Source organism: Mus caroli, unplaced genomic scaffold, assembly GCF_978045245.1.
Source record: "Mus caroli unplaced genomic scaffold, Mus_caroli_1 scaffold_9, whole genome shotgun sequence".
In the NCBI taxonomy this organism is placed as follows: Eukaryota; Metazoa; Chordata; class Mammalia; order Rodentia; family Muridae; genus Mus; species Mus caroli.
This window is the reverse complement of record NW_028227264.1, coordinates 35,497,305-35,516,234: the sequence shown is the minus strand read 5'-3', so window position 1 is coordinate 35,516,234 and position 18,930 is coordinate 35,497,305. Positions and strand designations below refer to the sequence as shown.

The window sequence follows — 18,930 nt, the reverse complement described above, 5'->3', positions numbered from 1 at the left end:
AGAGAATACCACAGTATAAAAATTATATATAACAATGAGGAAGATTTATCCCTGGAATGAAAAGATGGTGCTACACACAAACCAAAAAATGTGGTACCACATATTTATGGAACAAAGGAGAAGAAAATGATTACATCTACAGACAGTATATCATATATGAGCCTTAAAATATAAGGCTATCCTGTTATTTGTCACAATATGTACAAACATAGAAGACATTTTGATAAATAGGTATCCTGGTTAGTTTATTGGCAACTTGACACAAGCTAAAATCATGTGGGAAGAGGGACTCTCAATGCTAAAAATGTTTCAAACAAATTCCTATAGGCAAGTCTGTAGTCTGTAAGATATTTCCTTGATTAATGATTTATATGAAAGGGGCCATTCCACTGCAAGCAGTTCTATCAGGAGCTACTGGTAACTATAAGAAAACAATCTGAGCAAGACTTGGTTAGCAAGCCAGTAAGCAGCACTCCAAAAAAGCCTCTGTGTCAGTTCCTGCCTCGAGGTTCCTGCCTTGAGTTCTTGCACTGTCTTCCTTTAATGAAGGATTTTGACCTGTCAGATGACAAAATGAAAAATCTTTCTATTTTTTGATAGATGTTTTCTGTAAAGAAAAAATGCTACATTTCTTGTCGAAGAAATAAAAACATATTGTTTGTATACCACTGTCTGAGGTCAGGTTAGTTGAGTACAAGGAGACCAGAAAGCAAGAGCAAGTCTCAAAACAAAGTAGAGGAGGAAGCAGGGGAGGCAAACACTAGAGCTAAGATAATACCATTTTATAAGCTGCTTGGGCTTCTTCAAGCACAATAACAAAGCTCTACATAGGGTTCAGAACACAAGGTGGTAATTGATTAGTAATGTCTTTTATGGGTACAATCACATGACATTGCTGGTACTAGACCAGAGTCTGCTTTTTAATATGAATGAGGAAATAGTTATGACTCCAGATCCATTTCAAGATCTTCACAATATATCTAGATTGTCTTTATGATCATAGCATGGCATTAGGCTGGGTTCATTGGAGGAACAGGAACAGAATTGATAAGATATAAATATATATTATAAAAAGGAACCTATTGAAGTAACTTAGACTATAAAGGAGGAGCCCAATAACTTCCATTTGCATACTGGAGAAGCCGAGAATCTCATAGCTTCCTCAGTCCATGAAGTTGAGAGCCTAGAAGATTCCTGGTGAGTTGCTGGTCTTCAATAAACATTGGAAGACTGAAGGGGCTGGAGTCTGATGTTAACAAAGGATGCAGGCTACAACAACAGCAGAGACAGATACACATACCTGCAAGAAGCAGACAGACAAATAATAGTGCCTATTTCTTTGGATCTCTTTATATCTGTGTCAGCCACTGATTGGTGTGACTCCCTTGGGAGTATGTCCCTTCAGCTAATCCTCTCCAGAGATTCCAGACTATATCAAGTTCACAATCAAGATTAACCACCACTGTCACAAAACAGCATCAGTTGAGGGAAATGCAGCTCAAAGAGACCCAAGGAAGAAGAGACTGATTTTGGTTATATAACTGAGAACTCCAGGGGAAGTCATGACTGTTTTCTGTCCTTTAACTAGGAAAGCGCATCTGTTCTCAGCTATGATAAACCAACAGCTTTCTCAACAGTTTTAAGCTTTGTTGTATTGTCTTGGTGTCTTTCCCATTTGTGCCAGCAAGTAACCATTAGCCAACATGTTTGGATACCTGGGATCTCATGACCACATGAGACCAGAATAGTCCCTGTAGACCACACAGACTACCATATTTGAGACACCAGACAGAGAAGTCTATCTGAACAACTGGGCCAAAATGAGGAAGATTCCCCAAAGAGTAGTGAGCATATGACATACAGAAGAAAGGACAATGTATAGGTAGTACAAACAACAGGCTTACAACCCAGGGCCCTTTGACTTAGAAGGGGAAGGAAGCAGTGGAGGGCATGCGCTGGTCAGCCCTAGGCTGCACACTTCATTAGATTGTCTCACCCAACCTTTAGAGCACAATGCAGACAATGGGAGGTCAGAAGCACTGTACCACAAAGTGTTTTGGAAAAAAATAAAAGCCAACTCTCCTTTGTTTGAAAAGAGGAAGTTGCTGTCATTCAAGTGCCCAGAAATAGAGTATATTTATCTCTGAATATCCACTGCTCTGTATATATTAAAGACTAATATATATTGAAAGCCAGCAAAGACAAATAGACATCAATCTTGTGTAGAAAGGAAGATATATAATTTGATTTTAAATTATGTAACAAATTCTTATTTTCAAGTTCACATGTATACTGACAGTAGCTCCTTAGCCAATGTAAAGAAATGCATTCATGTTATCTGGGAGTAAGGAATAGTGTGGACCAGATACAAATTTTATTACTATGTTGTTTTATTTTCTTATCATCTGCTGTGAAAATGTTTAATTCCAAATGACTCAAGACGAAAAAGATGTTTATATGGTGCTTGTCTGTAGTCTTAGACCTTGGGAGGTAGAAACAGGATTAGGAGTTAAAATTCAACCTCTGCTGTACAGTAAATTCAAAGCCAACCAGTGATATTGTGAGACCCAGTCTCACACAACAACAAAAAACTCCTCCTCTTAGTTAATCCTCAATTCTACCCTTCTGCAGCGTTTTCAGAGGATGATAAAACCGGGATGAGTTAATCTGCTGTTAAACCTGTTTAACCTCATAATTCTTGTGTCTGAACTATAAATTGGAAACATGAGAACCCTATATGGTAAGTTTTATGATTAACCATTGTCAGAGAAATAATTGGTGTATGTTGTTTTGAGTCCTGTCTCTGAAAACCAGGCTGGCTTTACATTTGTAGTTATCCTCCTGCCTCAGCTTCTCAAGGGTTAGTATTAGAATAAAGATACATAGTAAGAAATAATTTCTTAAATAAGATTATAGACTTCTAAAATAGGTTTTACTGCATGGGAAAGCTGTGCATACCAACAATACTAGCAGACCCAGCAGAAAGAGCCCAATGGAGTCATTTAAAACATCACTTGGTGATTCAAATGAGATCAGTTCCAGAGGCAAAGCAGGTGGGAAAGTATGCTGTTCCTACATGCCAAACAATGATAGCTGGATAACAAAGCAAACCATGGAACAATCTAGCTATTTCAATGACTGAAACATCTAGATCATTCCATCCACAGAGCCATCCAAATGATGTCATAGTACCCACTTCCAGCTGGCTTCAAAAACTCTGTCTAAACAAAAGAGCTTCAACTAACATTGACTCAGATAATGGATCTGTATCTTTTGATAAGAACAAAGCAACTATGAATGTCATTGTTGGTGTGGTAGTTACAGATTCTCATGTTTGAACTGACAAAGACTGGATTTATAAAAAACATATTCAGCATAGTATCACTAGGTAGCTAAAGATAATTAATGTATTAATAATTTTATACCAATTATATAATGTTTTAATTTGCCAAATTAATAAATAATTATCAAGCACCTATTATGTTCTCACAGTATTTGCTCATAGAATCTGTCTCACTTTTCTATTGTTGTGATTAGACACAATGATCAAGACAACTTAAAAAAGAATGTATTTAAATGGGGCTTATATTTTCAGAGGGTTATAGCCCATGGCTCTCATAGTGAGAAGCATTGTAGTAGTCAGGAAGATATGGCACTGTAGTTGAAACACTAGCTGAGAGCTTAAAATTGACTCACAAGCACCGAGGCAGAGATATCTAACTGGAAATGGAAACCTCAAAGCCCATTCCAGAGAAACACCTCCTCCAACAAGGCCATACCTCCTAATCTTTCCCAAACCATTTCACTAACTGGGACCATGTATTCAAATATAGGTGTCTACAGGTTATATTCTCATTCAAAACACCACATGATCCTTGCTCAGAGAGAATCCAAATCATTTTCAAAAAGTCATAAAAATGATCTGAGAACTTTATAAGATAATTTTCCACAGATAAAACACACAGAAAACAAAGCAATCATTTAGAGAAAGCTAACACGCTGTGACCAGATGACATGTAGGGAATCACACAGAGAGGTGAAACCTGAGAGTGAATATCGAATAGGAAAGCTTTCAGATTCATGAACAGGATAGGACATATCATGGAATGTGATGAGTGAGCAAAGAGATATTCAGGAATCAAGGAAATTGGTCCCTCAAAATATCTCACTCTTGATCTGGAGTGGCAGAGACAGATGAAGACCAGGCTCTCTCCTCGGCATCATCTTATCACAACGTACTGTGATGTCTACTTCTAAAGACTTCCCTAAAAAGACTAAAGAGTTCTCTGAGGAGCCTCTGAGAACTAACATGGCAACAGGGCTTCTGAATGACTTGCTTTCACTGAAAGAATGAATGTGAGCAAAAGCGGTAGAAGACTTTCCCTTTAAGCAGAAGGCTTTTATCAAATTTCATAGTAGTCATATGGGATGACTATATGGAAAAATGCGCTTGATTAAGAAACACATACCAAGTACCAGGCTGGAAGTTTTCAGATACTTCAATAAAACCATGTGTATATAATGTGCCATTAGCAATGATTGATAGCTAATATTAATTCTTATCTAGAAAATCATACCAATAACAAGCTCACTGAGAAACCAGGAGGGAAAATACCCAATTCACAATCGTTCAAAAGCAATCTGTGAATAAAGTTAATGAGGAGGTAAAAGACCTCTACCATGAAAACATTGAAACAAGGAAGAAAGCAATTGAAGATGACAGTAGAAAGCAGAACGATCTCTCATGCTCAAGGATGACGTTAATTAACATTGTAAAAGTGGCAATCTTACAGAAAGTAATCTACAGATTCAATGCACTCCCATAAAAATCTCAATAACACTTGTCACAGGACATGAAAATACTATATATACATACATATACATATACATATACATATACATATACATATACATATACATATACATATACATAGAGAGAATTCAAAAGGAAACCAAACAGTTAAAACAATCCTTAGCCAAAATAAATCAATACATGAACTATCACAATATCCAATCTCAAATTATGTCACAGTGCAATAGTAACAAAAAGCACAAGATACCAGCATAAAAACAGACATGTTGAGAAGTAAAATAGAATAAATTAATCTACAGTTATAGCCACCTAATTTTTCCACACTTGACAAAAACATGAATTGGATTAAAACAAAACAAAGACGACACACCTTCTAACAAACAGTGCTGGGGAATCTGATTTCCACATATGAAAGAACAAAATGAGAACTGTGCCTCCTGTCTTGCACAAAAATTAACTCAAAAAAGTCAAAGAGGCTGGGCATAATATCTCAGAACTCAAGAAGGCCAAGGCATGAAGATCTATGTGAGTTTGAGAATAGTGCATTCCAGGACAACACAGGGATGTGTTGTGCCTTTAGATAGATGGATAGATTAGATAGATAGTAGATAGATAGATAGATAGATAGATAGATAGATAGATAGATAGATAGACAGATAGAGAGAGAGAGAGATAGGCAAACATACAAACAAACAAAATGGACTAAAGACCTTAATACCGATCTGAAACTTCTAAACTATTAGAGGAAAACATAAGTTTAAATATTTCAAGTTGGAGCTGGAGAGGTGGTTCAGTGGTTACAATCAATTGCTGCTGGATTTGATTCCCAACATGCCTAGTCTACCTAGTGAGTTCCAAGACAGTCAGTCTATGTAATAGAGAGACTTTGTCTTAAACAAAACAACAGGAAAACCTGAAAGGGAAGATCTCCTGCTTGAAGGAAGAAGCCATGCAACAGATATGCCTAAGAAATAGTATTATATATAAGAAATATCTGGATCACCATAAAGGCAACAAAAGAACTCAGTGTTTGACAAGTAGTGGTGATGTATACCTTTAATCCCAGGAATCAGAAAGCAGAGGGATGTGCATCTCTGAGTCCAAGGCCAGTCTGGTCTACAAAGTGAGTTCCAGGACAACCAGGGCTACACAGAGAAACCCTGTCTCAAAGAAACATACAAACAAAGAAAGAACTCAATGTCTACCAGGTACAAAGAAGAACAGCATGGATTTGATGTAGACATAAATAGAAATAAGCAAATTTACTTGTTTAAATTTTATGCAATGAGAACTATTTCATGTCTTATTGAATTCTGAAAGCTGTTGTTTTAGAAGTTGTAAGAAGAAAATACAGAATATACTCTATGTCCTACCTGCTATTACTGAGTTCTAGGGGTATGCTAAAGGTTTCCTAGCATTAACTTAATTGTTAATTTCTCTCCCTTAATACCCTTCTCTGTAGGTAAGAAAAAATGAAAATCAAAGGCTGAAAAATGTTGCATACATTTATACAGTCTATTATAGGAAACCCTGATTTCAAACCAAGAGTTCAGTGGCTCTCATGTGCATGCCCATTCCTCTCTATGCACTTGCCTCTCAGCCTCTAAATGGCTGATAGACCAGTTATGTTGTCACTAGTACCTGGCTTTCTATAGTTTCAAACAGAAAGGACCTGGAAGGAGTCAATTCTTCTGAAGGCCACATGTCAAGAGAAATTGCCATTAAGACTTGGAACAACAAGATGAACTAACCAGTACCCTGGAGCTCTTGTCTCTAGCTGCATATGTATCGAAAGATGGCCTAGTCAGTTGGCCATCACTGGAAAGAGAGGCCCATTGGACTTGCAAACTTTATATGCCCCAATATAGGGGAATGCCAGGGCCAAAAGAATGGGAATGGGAGGGTAGGGAAGTGGGGGGCGGTATGGGGGACTTTTGGGATAGCATTGGAAATGTAATTGAGGAAAATATGTAATAAAGAAAAAAAAAGACTGTAGAAGGGACATAGAAAATAAAGCGCAAGAATTATGCTGAAGAAAGTCATCAGGTTTTGCTTTAAAATAATTCAATAATATCTAACAACAGACTTGAGTAGTATATAACACAGAGTTTCCTCTCACCCATTGTGTCCAAAACTATGTTTGGTCTAAAAATAATTACCAAGCCTGACAATTGAGCTCAAATAGTACTGTTCAGAATGGGGAAAGAACTCAAAAGCAAGTCAGGTATTCTGAGTACTGAGTAATCTGTAAACAAAATCAGAAGTCAGCACATTAGGGAAATTAGTACTATGTAAATTAGTATTATGTGCTAGAGTCATTGAAAAGGTGACCTGAGAAATCAAGTCAAATTGGCTACATAGCAATCTGGGCCTGCAAATTCCTTTTATTTCTAGGCTCAGTTCCCACCAGCAGTATATCTCGCCTAGGCCTTCCAGCTATCTGTTGTCCCCACTCTGGAGTACGAGACCTTGTGTGATGCAGGAAGAGCTTATCTACAGAGCCTGCCTGCCTCAGGACTTCTGGTGTTTGTAACGAAGAAAAGAAGTCCTTCTTTCAACTGGCCTTTTAATATTTAGTTTTACTCTTTAAAGTCTCTCTCTCTCTCTCTCTGTCTCATGTTGTTTTCTCTCTCTCTCTCATGTTGTTTGTGTGTGTGTGTGTGTGTGTGTGTTTCCCCGTACACATGCGCTAATGCTCCCATGGAACATGAATGGAACAGAAATGCCTGTTAGAGTTGGACTCCTTGGAACTGAAGTTCCAAGTGTGAGCTGCCATAGTGTGTGGTTCCTGAACACATGTGGTACACATACATGCACACAGGTACATTACATACACATAAAGCTAAGTATCTTTTTCTTTTACAATTATATGGAGTTTGTTCTTTCATTCAGTCAACAAATATTGATCAGGTGCCCATTCTATGTCTATTCTTATGCTAAATATATAAATAAATGTTATCACCATGACTTTCAAAGTCAAAGTTCCCTCACAATGAGCCAAGGGAGGAAGTGATTTTTCATCACAATCTGGAGAGAAAAACCACAGAAACCAAAAGTGAGTCATGCCAGCTGCTAGAGTTTTGTTGTTGATGTTGTTGTTGTTGTTGTTGTTTTACAAGAGAGTATCACTGCATAGCACTGGTTGATTTGGAACTCACTATGTAATCCAGGCTGGACTTGAACTCACAAAGATCCTTCTGCCTCTGTCTCTGGAGTGTTAGGATTAAAAGAGTGTACCTGCATACATCACATCAAAGAAAATATATAGAGTTACAAATGACAATAGCAGCATGTGGTCATTGTAAATTCCAGTACAGAGGGTTGCATTGTCCTTTTCTTAACATTTTCACTCAGCTCCCTTTTCCTCCAGATATCTCAAGCTTCTGCCACTTGTCACTTCCCTGAAATGACTGGCTGTAGCCTAGAATTGTAAGCCATATGAATCTCTCTCATGTAAGTTTCAGGATGTACCATCAAGTAATGGTAATAATTTTAATACTGAAAATGGTAGCAAGAAAAAAAAAAAAAAAAGAATCAGCACAGGTTCCAAACAATCCATGACTCTCACGAGTCTTTTTCAAGGAAAATGCAGCTGTGCAAATCCAACCAGTGGTTTATTCACAATAAATGATTTTTTTCCTCTGATTTCTTTGTTCAGTCTTTAATAGATTCTAATTCCTGTTGTTGGTGGATATGTTTTATCCTGGAGCAGTTTTATGAAGTTCATTGTACTTACAGGCAAACATCTGTGATCTCTTTGGGATTCTTTGTTATTCCCAGTGTCATGCATGACTCTTTCTTTATGAATGTTTGTCTAGGTTCCCATGTCATTAGAGAAACTTAAAGACGTCTCCATCCACTAATGTAGTTACAAAAAAAGGCCAAATCTACATGTGATACAGTAGACTTACTTCCTCTAGAAGCAGAGTGGGCTGCCAGCCTGGTCCATATTCATCCATTTTGGAATCCTTATGAGGTAGTTGCTGCATGTTTGGCACAGTATTAGAATTAGTAAGAAAGAGCTAAGTTTAACTTTGGTCCCTCACAAGTTCACAGACGAGCAAAGAAGTCTTTATGTGAACACAAACACCTGGGAAATGCAAACAAACACCTCCTTCAACACGCTTGACTGTGAACTGCTACGGACTTGCTGAATGATATTCCCAGCACTCAGTAGCTGAGGCAGGAAGAACATAAACTTGAGGCCACCCTAGGCTACCTTGTGAGACCTAGTCAGAGAGAGACAGTCAGAAACAGACAGAGACAGAGCGAGTACACAGAAACCATCTCCGCACTCGAGAAGGACAAAGAAAACATTAGCTCTTTATGAGATGAACTTGAAGTAGTTCAGATTAGTCAAGTTATCTCATGCAGTCCTTGAGAAGTCTCAGCATTCCATTCCTTAGAGATGAAAGCTGAGTCCATTCCTCAAGAACACAGGATGAACAGGCATGACTCAGACACGATTCTTCACATCTCAAGACTCAAGACTCTCTCCATGATGGGGTTAAAGAGGAAATGTAAGAATGGATTTGGGACTAGTGGTATTTTTCTGTTTGTAAGTAGATTGCTTTCAGGGGAAAGCAATATTGTTGATTTATGCCAGGAAGACAGCAATCAGCTGACTACCATTCTATACTCAGGCACACGAAGGTAGGGGAGAATGGAATGGGAGTCAAGCACAGAGCAGCCTACACAGCTTGCCTAAGGAAATGGGGTAGGGGTGTTCATCATGCCTCCTATAGCTTTCATGAGAAAAGCATAAACCAAGATAGCCTGGCTGAGTCTGATCATTAACTATTCTCATCTATTCATGTCTCCCACTTGAAGCCACAGTCCCCTGGCAGTTGTTCTGGCAGGCACCTCTAGAAATATAAACAGAAGCAATGCTGGTGCCTTGGGAACAAGATACTTGACTTATTAATTTCCATTTCTTCATCTACATTTGGTAAACTTATAACTAAGGAAAATGCAGTACTCAAAGCCTATGCATGTGCAATAGGCTTCCTCTTGGTCACCAATTTTCTTTTACCTTTTCCAGTATGTACCTCGATGAGCAGTACAGTAGTAGCTCAAGCATCAAGACCCTGAAAAGTCCACAATTATAGTAAAGCAAACTGGACATATCCCCAAGAAAAGAGATAAACACCACTAAATAAAATCAATGGCAACTGAGCCTCACAGTATCATGCTACCTTATATGAATATTGTCTTTTGTGCAAAGTACTCATATGTACAAACTTTCAGAATGCTTTGATTAAAGACTTAGTGAGCAGCACAGTTGTCTCTCTGCAAAAAAAAAAAAAAAAAAAAGAATCAGAGTAGAGCAACCTGCATGGTTTCTTTAAAATATTCTAGGCAAGCTTGGGGTTCTCCATCAGGAAGTAGACCCCAGTATACTGAAAGCAGAGGTATGTATTAGGGTAACATGTCCCCCAGTATTCCACTTTTACTATTCATCAGACTCAGATTAGAGGCAAAATGCCTATGAGAGACTAAGATTCAGACAACTCCAGTCAGGATGAGTCTTCCCTTGGAGATCAGGAGCAAGTATGTATTCTAAATATGTAAGTTCTTATCATCTTTAACAGCAATGCAATTTCCCTCTGTCTCTTTCATACAAACCTGGAGGAAAAGGCTTGCCTGGAGACCTTGAAATGAAAGCCCTGCTCTCAGCTAAGATCTCTTTGGGGCTGAAGAACTCCATGGGTCTTTCCTTTCCCCAAGCCAAGCTATGAATGGCCCTGTAGCTATTTCCTCCTTCCTCAGACTCCCTCGAAAGCTATCTGGCAGTCTAAAGCCTTTGAGTTGATATCCCAGCTCAACTTCTCTCCTCTGAATATTATACCATAGATTCATCTAGGCTTCAGTCCTGTACCCAACTCATTCTCTTGGTATCCCAAACTACTGAGGCATCTGCAAAAGAGTTTAGACATAAATAAGTATGCTGGCGTCTCCTTCCTTCCCAGCCTCTGCTTCAAACATTATAATCAAAGACTTGCAGAAGGAAAGAAGCCAGAGAGAGAAACGTTGGGGAAAGAAGAAATCAAAGAGGCATGAAATCTGAAATGTCAACTGTAACCTCACTGTAAATAGATCCTGGGAGACTCACCATCAACAATGCTGGGTCAGATCTGAACACCTGCCCACACAATATACACTAGGGAAACTAGAAAACAAACAAAATGTTCAGAGCAGATTACACAACTGAGCATCAGAAACATATGGTGTACAAATAATGGGAGACATTTATTTATTTATTGCTTAATACATACAGTGTTTGGGTGTGGCATATCCTTTTTTATTATTATTATTCACTGGAGAGGGAGGGGTTGGAGTGTTGTCTCATTTTATTACAGATGGTAAACACAGTGAGAGAAGGTCCATGCTCACAGCATAGCAAGCACCTAAACTAGGAGTAAAGCCTGGAAGTCCTAACTTTCAAGGTCACATTCTGAACTACGGAGACACTTCCCTCCCTCCAACCTGTTCTATGAAGGTAAAACATTTCAATCAAAATGCTTATCTGGGTTTTAAAATAATTATCTTCCATGCACTCGATACAAACACAAAGAATCATAGTCTCTTTTAACATGTTACCTAATTGATCTGCTCAGGATATTCCCATCAAAGTCAATGATTACAAGAATTACATCATTTGTGATTAAGGCAGCTCTCCCTCACAGTCACTCAATATTTATACAACAAACATTTGAGTAACAGGCCTCACTTATGTTTGGCTCCAAGAATCTGGTTGGGAAATACTCACAATCTGGTGTTCTCGGGAAGCTCCAGAGTTAGAAAAGAAGAAAGATTTGCAGAAGGCACCTATGTGAGCTTTCTAAAGTACAAAAGAGGAAGTCATTCCCCTGGTGGGTGGGGAGGAGGAGAAAATATTTCCCTAGGGGAAGCTATGGTTTTATATTTTATTTTATGTGCAATTTGTGTTTTGCCTGCATGTGTCTGTGTGAGGTTGTTGGATCTCCTGGAACTGACTGGAGTTATGGACAATTCTGAGCTCTCATGGGGGTGCTAAGAATTGGACTCAGGTCCTCTGGAAGAGCACTTAGCATCCAGTGCTCTTAACTGCTGAGCTATCTCTCCAGACCCGAAGTTGAGGAGGGGTTCACAGAACAGGGAGGGGGAAGAGTGGTCCACACTGGGTGCTCAGGAGGACCACAGTTGTAGATGTGAGAAAGCTGTAGTGTTTTTGTGAACCTTGTCTCCAACTTGGCATCTATCGCCTAGCACCACAACAAGCATGGCTATGGCTGCGTGAGGCAAGGACTTCCAACTGCACTGTGTTCATTGGCTCAGAGTATTGTTCCCATCTGTTTTATTTGTCTAGAGTACACAAAGGATGTGAAAGATACGGTGGGAACTTGTCCAGGTGAGGCCATTAACTACCCGAAGACAGCCTTTGTCTAGAAGTCTCCTTTAAATAAAATAATGGGAAAGGAAATTTGAAGCGAGGATTTAATGAAATAAAGAAAACAGCTATTTCTCAGCTAAGAAATAATATCAACTCAAGTATAAAAGTCATTTTTATCTTAATACATTTAGGTTGTCAACTGTGATTCTTTTGTGTCCCTCCTCCTCCTCTTCCTCTTCCTCCTCCTCCTCCTCCCCTTCTTTCTTTTTTTCTTTTTTTTTTCCAGAAGAGTTCTTGTTATATAACCTAGCTGGCCTAGAACTCATTACGTAGATCAGACTGATCTTGAACTTGCAACTCTCCTACTTCTGACTCCCAAGGACTGAGATAACAGGTATGTACCACAGCTGGATAACCATAGTCTTTGGTCACCACTGTCTCAGAAATAGTAATACATGCCTCATTTACATTATGCATAATCGAAGTTTATAAACCAACAAAGCTTTTAATACATCCCCTTTTTAAATTTTATGTGTCTAGGTCTGTTTCCTATGTATATCTGGACACCACATTCATGCAATGCCCAAGGAGGACAGAAGAAGGTGTTGGATTCCCTGGTACTGAAGTCATAGACAGCACCATACGGTGGTGGGAGTTAAACCTGAGTCCTCTGGAAACATATCAAGTGCTCTTAACTACTGAGCTATCTCTCCAACCCCCTTTTCTTTTGTTTTGTTCTTTTCTTTTTTCGTCTGTGTAGATCATTCACCCAAAAAGGGCAATGGGGTTGGGGGAATGTCATATTGACTAGCTATGGTAAAGTATAACAATTATCCAAATGTCTATAGGAAATTGCACATGTAACTTAACATATTGCATAAAATAAAGACTGTTATACTTGAGTTGATATTATTTCTTACCTGAGAAATAACTGTTTTCTTTATTTCATATTTAATTATACTTTTTCCCCCGCAAAGTTTCATATGCTAGAAGCTTGAGTCCCAAGATAATAGCGTTGAGATGTAGTGAATGAAGGAGGGCTTATCAGGAGGTAACTGTGTAATAAAGATTCCATTTCGAGGATTGATGCGCATCTGATGAAAGTGGGTTAGACCTCTCAGACTGGAAAACTGAGACCAGTCCATATTTAATTTTTTTTTTCTCCACACAACGCATGGCATTCCTGCCCACATTCCCACCAGGTACCTTCTGCTGCAATAGAGCAGATGTCTCTCACCAGAGGCTGAACACACAGTTCTGTCTGATCTTTGCCCTTTTAGCTTTCAAAACTACATGGGAAAAAAAAAAGTTGCCTTAGGGACTAATTGCTGTGTTGAGACACCATGACCAAAAGCATTTGAGGGAAGAGCAATGTTTATTTTGCTTACACTTCTATAGCACATTCTGTCAGGAAGGAAGTCAGGGAAGAAAAGCAACAGCAGAAGCTGATGCAGAGACCACCGAGGAATCTATGAAAAACATGTTTTAAAACTATTACCGGAGTGCCCTCCATGGTTCACTTGGTCTGCTTTCTTATGGAACCCAGGACTACCATCCCAGAGATGTCCTCATGCACAGTTGGATAGGCCCATCCATAAATCAGTAATTAAGGAAATGCCCTGAAGGCTTGCCTACAACCTGACCTTATTGAGGCATTTAACATTCCAATCACTTGGCATATGTGTACTGAAACATAGTACATTCTGAGATACATGTTAGGTCTCAAAAATATAACACATTCCCAGGAGGCTTCAATGTAGTGAGGAAGCTAGACAATGAACTCAGTTAGAAAGCAACCAACTGCTTCATTCCATGACCACAGTCCACGCTCTGTGATGAGAAGCAGGAAATAGAGTTTACAGAGGCCAGGCTAGCTTACTGAGAGGTCTGGGGAAGGAAGAGCTTGAAGCAAATTTGAAGAGTCTTTAGGCTAGCCAGATGAAGTGGGGTTCAGGGGTGAGAAGAAGTGAGGATACAGAGTAAGGGATTGCTAAACAAAGCTAGTGGGAATTTGAGGCAGAGCAAACAAGATCAAGTTTGTGGATGCAGGAGAAAGGGAACAACATGCTGTGGAGACAGACTTCACTGTGTACTCTGAAGGAGCCATTGGTGGACTTAAACTGGGCTTAGTTAATACCAGATTTGCATCTTCAAATTTGTGTTGGTGCTAGACTCAGGGAGCTGGTTTCAGTTGAACAGAAAAACTAGTAGCAATGAGGTCAGTAAGTGACAAGGTCAGGACAATGTGGCGGAGCTAATACATTTTAGAAACTCTGGACAACTGACTTGAAGGCTCTATTACTCAGGGTTCTCTAGAGTCACGGAACCTATGGAATGGATGGATAGATGATAGATGGATAGATAGATAGATAGATAGATAGATAGATAGATAGATAGATAGATACATAGATACATAGATACATAGATACATAGATACATAGATACATAGATACATAGATACATAGATAGATACATAGATAGATACATAGATGGATAGATAGATAGATAGATAGATAGATAGATAGATAGATAGATAGATAGATAGATAGATAGATAACCTACAGGCTGCAGTCCAACTAACCCATTTCTGGATTGTAGTTCATTACAGATATAGTCAAGTTGAAAACTGGGAATAACCATCACAAAGGCATTCTGTGAAATCCAGTGAGTTTTGTCATGAAGAGGGGATGATTGCAAGCTCTGGCTGAAGAAATTAGGAGGAAAAATAAGAGAACAAAACTCAGAATAACAAATATTTTCCAACTACCATGTAGTGCAGCTGATGCATTTGGCCATAAACTAATTTGATTTTCATAATGATGCCATGACATAGTTAGAGTTTTTGATTGTTTATTACATTTATTTGCCTACTTATATACATTATGTAGGTGTGCTATGTATGACATGTATGGGGAGGTCAGAATATAGCTAATGGAAGTCAGTTCTCTTACTGTTCTACAGTGTAGGTCCCAGAAACCAAACTCAACTTGTCAAATTTGTCACTAAGCACCCCTATCCACTGTGCCATCTTATTGGCCCTAAGGCAGCAAGTAAGAATAAAAAGTAGACTTTTGGCACAGGCATATAATCACAGCATGGGAGAAGGGGCTTGGGAGGGGCTAAGTTTTTGGTTACACAATAAGACCTGTCTTGAAAAATACAGAAACAAGCAATAGCAACAATAAAATTAGATGAGCTTTTGGAAAGGTAAAAAGACAGTGGACTATGCAGAGTGTAAGAGGTTAACAAGCACTGAATTCAAACACAGCAGTCAAGGGCAGAGTGATCAATAGTGCTATTGACAGCTGAACAGACAAGATACTACGAGCAAATGTTTACAGTGTTTGGTAACAGGAGTACCGATGGTATGTAACAGCTAAAAGAGTAACTAATGGGGCCCACATTATACTATGAGAGAAGCAACTCCATGTTCACCACTGTGCCTGTGCATGCTCCCATGCACAAATAGAATGTAAATTTAAAAACAATTCTTGGTGACATACCTTTAAAATCCAGTTGAGAGGAGTGCGGTTTGCGCTCGCTCTCTCTCTGTCTCTCTCTCTCTCTCTCTCTCTCTCTCTCTCTCTCTCTCTCTCTCCCTCTCCCTCTCCCTCTCCCTCTCTCCCTCTCTCCTCCTCTCTCCCCCTCTCCCCCTCTCCCCCTCTCCCCCCTCTCTCTCTCTCCCTCTCCCTCTCCCTCTCTCCCTCTCTCCTCCTCTCTCCCCCTCTCTCTCTCCCTCTCTCTCTCCCTCTCTCCTCTCTTTCTCTCTTTCTCCCCCTCTCTCCCCCTCTCCCCCTCTCCCCCTCTCCCCCTTTACCCCCTCCCCCTCCCGCTCCCCCCTCCCTCTCTCTCTCTCTCTGTCTGTCTCTCTCTCTCTGTCTCTCTCTCTGTCTCTCTCTCTCTCTGTCTCTCTCTCTCTCTCTCTCTCTCTCTCTCTCTCTCTCTCTCTCTCTCTCTCGTGTGTGTGTGTGTGTGTGTGTGTGTGTGTATCAGGCAATGACATTTGGTAGTCAGTTCTCTCTTGCTACCATGGTTTCCAGGAATGGGACTCAGATTGTCAGCCTGGTGTGACAAGCACTTTACCAACTGAGCCATCTTATCAACCCTATTTATTCTTTGTTTGAGACAGTCTCACTATGTAGCCCAGGCTAGCTTGAACTCACAATCCTTCTATCTCAGCCTCCCAAGTATTAGAATTAAAAGTATACACCACTCTACACTTCTAAAGCATCCCCCATTTTGTTGATTAGATAACAAGGTGAGTAGTTTTACTCTAAACCCAAATGGTCAAATTTGAGATTTTTAGATTACAATTGTTTTACTTCAAGGAAATAATGTAAAACCAATTCTAATGTCTTTGTAGCCCATTCTGTAATACATAACTTCTAGGCAACCAATGAAACCAGGTTGTTTGGGAGCCGAGGATGATAGCTAAGAAATCAGGAAGAGAGCTTGCCTTAAATTCAAATTTAGGCCCAGCTTATCTAATGAGTTTTTGCCAGCTAGGGCTAGAGAGTAATACAATAAACAGCTAAAACTGAAAGAAAAAATGGAAAACTCGAAATATTTGATATGACAGAACAAACCCTAGTTACAAGGAAAACTGTCCTATTTTGTGACAAATTTGTTGTTCCTGCAACTACCTATGTCACCGAGTCCAAAGCACTGAGAAATGCTAATCCTTTGTAACATTTCAAAGTCTCAAGTACTCTCTTTGCACTGTTGGGGACCAACCCTGAGGCCCTGCAAGCACTAGTCAAGCGCTAAGCTCCGTGCCCACCCCATCAATATTTTCAAAGGAACGATAGATTTTTCTTTTAGCTTACTTTCTATTGCTGTGATAAAGACCATAACAAAAGCAGGTTGGGAAGGAAAGGAATTATTTCAGCTTATATGTTTCAGTCACAGTCCATCAAAAAGGGAGGTTAGGCAGGGACCCAGAGGCAGTATCTGAAGCAGATGCCACAAAACAAATGCCAATGCCGCTTAATGCTTGCTCAGCCAGCTTTCCTATACATCCCAGGGAAGCCACAACCTTAAATGGGCTGGGCCCTTCCACATCAATTATTAATCAAGAAAGTACCACACGACTTGCCCACAGGCCAATCTGATAGGGGTGGGCAGTTTCTCAATGGAGAGTCCTTCTTCCCAAAGGACCCTCAGCCTTTTGCAAGTTTAAAAAAAAAAAAAAAAGCCCAATAGGATTCATACAAAGCCAACCAACAGGCAAGATGCTAAATCTGGATTTCTGTAGCTTTAATCCCTACTTACCTTTAGCACTCATCCCACTGTTCACGATATGCAAGCTCATTTCTCACCCTTTACAGAACAATCCAAAATTTTATTTTCCCACGGCACTCTGGGCATGCCGCGTTTTTGTTATCTTTATTACACTTCATTGTATTCTATTTGGAAATGTGTCCTAACGCCCACATCGGGTGGTATCCTGAAGATTTGCCAAACTCTTGAATCTCTTCTCACCCTGTCACCTTGGCAAGCCTGTAGGATGGCAGAACAACACTGTCAGCCCTGGCTTTGCCATCTCTATGCCCTCTTGTGCCTTGTGTTCCCCAGGAGACAGATCTTCACCCAGACCTTTGCAGAAGCTGCAAACACCCTCCCATCAAGGTCACTAACTCCTCTGCTGTCTAAACAGCCCAGGTGACACTCCTTCCTCTCCTCTGTGCCCAACACACGTACCTTTCCACTCCTTTAGCGTGACCCCTCCAGGGGAGACTTTGGCCCAGGCAAACACTCACAGTCAGACACATACCACTCAGCTCTGCCTTGGCACCAGAGCTTAGATCTGACTTTTATACCAGACTCCCCTGGATAATGGGGATTTCAAAGAGAGCCATATTTCACCCAGCAGCTCCCAGGGGTGGCTCAACCACAGCCTAGAGGCAGTAATCACAAAGTGGTTTCCCAGAAGCCACTGATCCCATGAGCAACACTATGTATGGGCAGGACTTACATCTCCTCATAAACAGTATTGTGTTTAAATTTTCTTGACTCTTTAGTCTTCTGACTACAGAACTTTTCTGATCAATTGTGCTGTTTGTTTGTTTGTTTGTTTGTTTGTTTGTTTGTTTGTTTGTTTGTTTATTGACTTGGGAAAGGGTGTGCATTGAGACAAGTTTCCTCTGTATATCCCTGGCTGTTCCAGAACTCACTCTAGTGACCAAGATGGCCTTGAACTCACAGAGACCCATCTGCCTCTCCCTCCAGAGTGCTAGGATTAAAGGTTTATGCCACCACTGTCCAATCCTCTGTAACTGTTTTGTGTATTTATCTAGAGATGGGGTTTTGCTTTATGGCTTAGTCTGGCCTTGAACTCATTCTGCCTTAGCTACCCAAGTGCTGGAATTACAGGTGTGCACACTATACCTGATTTATTTGTTTATTTATTTATTTATTTACCTATTTATTGAGGAGGAATATAGTGGTATTCTTTGGATATTTATAAATATAGGACCCAAGATACATAAAGCTTTTGAGGTCAGATCTGCAGGTAACTTAACAGAGCTCAGGAGGAAGTGACAAGAAGTAGCCTGACTTGAGGTAAGAGAAGGCCTCTTCGTTCCTGCTTCTAATTTGTCACTTCCACTCTCTAACAAGACATGGCAAGGATCTCTAAAGCAGTAGACAGCCACAAAATAGTTCTTTCAGAGCTGAGAACAATGAGAGTAGCTTCCAGGCAGGGCCATGTATCAGTCTCCTCTTTCTCCCTCCCTCCCTCCCTCCC

The 18,930-nt window shown here is 39.9% G+C and overlaps 1 long non-coding RNA gene across 1 annotated transcript; it reads right to left on the bottom strand.

The window, feature by feature from the left end:
- Positions 1–767: 767 nt before the first annotated feature.
- Positions 768–18,071, bottom strand: LOC147002618 (uncharacterized). Its single transcript, XR_015048527.1, has 3 exons — positions 17,886–18,071; positions 17,457–17,684; positions 768–1,300 (listed from the first exon to the last, which is right to left on the bottom strand). It is a non-coding gene; the product is annotated as an uncharacterized LOC147002618 (long non-coding RNA).
- Between the last annotated feature and the right edge of the window lie 859 nt (positions 18,072–18,930).